The following is a 4,044-nucleotide window of genomic DNA, read 5'->3' as shown; positions in this document are numbered from 1 at the left end:
AGAATTCATGATAATGAGGATAGTCATCAAGTGACCCATCTTCTTTACATGGATGACCTGAAGCTGTACGCTAGTTCAGGCCAGAAACTGCAGCAAGTGATTTATGTCACAAAGCAGTTTTTCAATGATATCCACATGGAGTTCGGACTAGATAAATGCAGAAAAGTGCATTTAATCAGAAGGGAATTAGGGACCGCAGAGTTAGAGAACGAGTTCGAAAATGACATCGAGGCAATGGCTGCAGGCGAATCATATAAATATCTGGGTATTATTGGATCTAAGGGTATTCAACATACGATAGTTAAGACAAGCCTAATGACTGCCTTTACTACGAGACTCAGATTAACTATGAAGAGTTTTCTCAACTCGGCAAACAAAATCAGGGCGATAAACACATATGCCATCCCTGTCCTCACGTACTCCTTCGGACTCATAAAATGGTCTAACACTGACCTTGAAAAGTTAAACAGAATTGTTAGCGTAGAAATGACGAAGAACCGAATGCACCACAGAAATTCAGCGATTGAAAGGGTAGTTCTGCCACGTTATTTAGGGGGTAGGGGCGTTGTAGATGTCAAAAAACTGTGTGAGTCACAAGTTATACAGTTACGAGACTATTTTAACAGCAAACGAAATGTTGCGCTTTACAGAATCATCTGTCAAGCGGATCTTGAATACACGACCTTAAATTTGTCCTCAGATGGGGCCTTGAATATCAGGGCAGAAACCATAGAGGAATTAGAAATACAATGGAGGCAGAAAGCCATCCATGGCGAGCACCCCAACACGTTAGATCAAAGTGAAGTGGATAGTGAGGCATCTAATATTTGGCTAAGAAAGGGTGTTCTGTATCCAGAGACGGAAGGATTCGTTATTGCAATACAGGACAAGGTTGTCAGCACCAGGAATTATCGCAAACACGTGTTACATCAAGACGTAGTTGACCGGTGCCGATTATGTGGAGATACCAAAAAATCCATCGAGCACATTATTGATGGCTGTCGCGTAATGGCTCAGAGAGAATATACGCACAGACATAATGATGTAGCGGGCATTATACATCAACAACTTGCCCTAAACCTAGGACTCTTAAAAGAATGGATGCCCTTCTATAGATACATTCTAATGCCCGTTTTAGAAAGCGAAGATTACATCTTATATTGGGATGTTACTATCTAAACGGATCATTACATCCGGGCCAATCGACCTGACATCGTGATGCAAGAAAAAAAAAGGTGGAAGAGTCTACATCATCGACATTGCTTGTTTGCTTAACCGAAATTTGCAGTCAACCTATACAACCAAGATCCACAAGTATAGCGAGTTAAGGCATGAAGTGAAGACCATATGGAGGAATGTGAATCATGCATCCATTCATCCCATTGTGATTTCGGCTACGGGCAATGTGCACGCAAGATGCACTAAAAATCTTGAACATTTAGGAGTCAGTAGGGTATTGGCAGCAGCTCAGAAGGTGGTTTTATTAAACACCTGTCGCATTGTAAGAAACTTTCTTGATCATCAGGAAGCGAGCGACTAAAAACCCGTGGAGTGGCAGATGGTAGCTCTAAGAAAGCATCCAGAGGTGACTGTTGTCACCTCCAAAGCTCGTAGCCGCTCGTAATTGTATACCTACAACATCATCGCAGGAGGTTTTAACCATCGCATTAAATTATTTGAATTAAGTTATAACATTCTAATCTCATCAGTCACTTGACTTAGTCCGTGGCTATGATGTATCACCGGGTTTACCCGCGTAAAAGTTTAATAATAATAATAATAATAATAATAATAATAATAATAATAATAATACTAGTATACGAAAGAATGAACGTACTGGTGTCATATTCTTATGTGTTGGGACTCGCAAATACCAAATTCATCCACCAAAATTTCCTAGTGTGCTAACCGTTTCCCCTAGCTAGGATAAATCTAGGGAAATTCAAGGTCTTGCGCATGTTGTTCTGGCTTATGAAGCAAAAAATAAGAAAAATGATATTTCCTCTGCAGTTTTGCGCTCTCATTCTAAATTTGATTACTACATTTTTCGAGCTTTTACCATTTTCTCTCTAGATGCAAAAAGTAGCGAAAAACCTAGAGATTTTCTGTTCACACAGGCCATAAGAAAATTTGCCTGCAAGAAACAAGTGACTAGGCTAACCTTATGGGGTTTGAGCCGCTGAATTCAAATCTAGCCTCAGAATTTCTTGTACACGTCTCAGTTTTCACCTACATGCGGAAAATTGGCAAAAACCTAGGGATATTCTGCACGCTATTTTGATATTACTAGTTTACGCGAAAATAAACACATGAATTTGTACACAGAAATTTTCTAGTGTGCCTTTTGTTTCCCCTAGCTTGGGTAATTCTATGGAAATTGAAGATCTTTCTCATATTATATATATTTGAACGGGAGAAAAAATACCATATCCATTGCAGATTTGCCTGCTAAATCTAAATTTAAACTCCAAATTTTTACGACCCTGAATTTGGCTATACATATAGATTTGAAAATTAGGAAATTTATTTAAACAAAAGTAATTGTTCAATAAAAAAATAAAAACATATTTGAATTCGGCTCAGCCATACCTCTATGATTTTCGAATCATGCAAAAATAATGATTTTTAAACAATTTTATTGTTATAAGAAAATGAGAACGCAATATAAACAATCGTATGAGCTAAATAATATTTTCAAGCGCATTACTGGATACTTTAATAAAATACCCCTAAGTGAATTTTGAATAAACGAAAAAAAAATTATTTAAACAAATAAAATGTTTATAAATTTTTGTTTCGTTTTTTACGATTTGATGTACAATAATGTTAAGTAAACCCTGAGAACTCAAATTAAAAAAAAATAATATTATTTTGAGCTTTAACGAAACAAGCAGTTAACACTTCGTCCAACAAACATTGTTTATGTATGTATTTTATCTCTCCCTTTTACGGGTGTGAGGGCCTCCGCTCCCTGTACATATATCTACAATTCCATCCTTAATCTAACTTAACTACTACTTATATTCTACTCTTTCGCATTACGTAGGATAAACAATACTAACAGTAGTGATAATAATTCCTAAAATGAGCGAGCTTCCAGGGCTTCCGTTTCCTCTTACCATAAAAAATGCATTTCCCACGATATTCAAAACAATTTTCGTTTTTTTACTGTCCCTTTTCAGGATCACCCGTTTGGTTCTGCCCAACTCCCTTGTTTTCCCTTACTTCTTCCAATTTCTTCATCCACATCACTCCCTGTCCACTACCATCCAAGATACATCTTACACACTAATCCACACTCAACTGTCCCTCTTCCTCTCCTGTACATCTCTTTAATACATGTGCCCAAGACTCCATTTCGTATCCAGATACTCTGCATAAATTCTCCTCTTCATCTATCTAATATCTGCATGCTCTCACTCCTTCTCCCATTCTGAAATGTACAACCCTACTCCATTTTTCTTCCTTTTTTATTTTTTGCAGATATTCTGGTTACGTCAACCCTTTGACCATCATATACCATCTATTGTACCTGGAATCTATAATCTTTATCCATCTCTCTTCTGCTTGTTTAATCAATAGCTCTAACTCTATGTCCTGCCACTCCATAACCCCTTCTCGAACATCACACACCCTTCTCATTTTTCTCCTTTCTTCCTCCCATTTTGAATTTCCCACATTACCTCTCGCTTCATTTTTCCGAATTTCGCCGAAACATGCTTGTACAATTCTACTTCGTTCTCCCCTTTTTAGCTTCTCATCAAACCTCCAGGCTCTCTTAGTTTGTCTAGTAACCATATTTTCTCTTCCTAACTCTTCTTTTAATATATATCCGGGGCAACTCCAGCTAACCCCCGTTACTCACCTCAGAAATCGCTCATACATGCTCTCTCCTTTCCTATGTTCCTTCCATCCTCAGATCTCCACACCATGACAGAATATCGCCCACACCAACGCATCAAACAACCAGACCCTCATTCTCCAATCGTTCTTGAACCTTCTCTTTCCTATACCCCATACTTGGCCCATTACTTTACACGCACA

The sequence above is a fragment of the Belonocnema kinseyi genome, chromosome 1 (genome assembly GCF_010883055.1).
Source record: "Belonocnema kinseyi isolate 2016_QV_RU_SX_M_011 chromosome 1, B_treatae_v1, whole genome shotgun sequence".
Lineage (NCBI taxonomy): Eukaryota > Metazoa > Arthropoda > Insecta > Hymenoptera > Cynipidae > Belonocnema > Belonocnema kinseyi.
The sequence above is the reverse complement of the archived record's forward strand: the minus strand, read 5'-3'. Positions refer to the sequence as shown.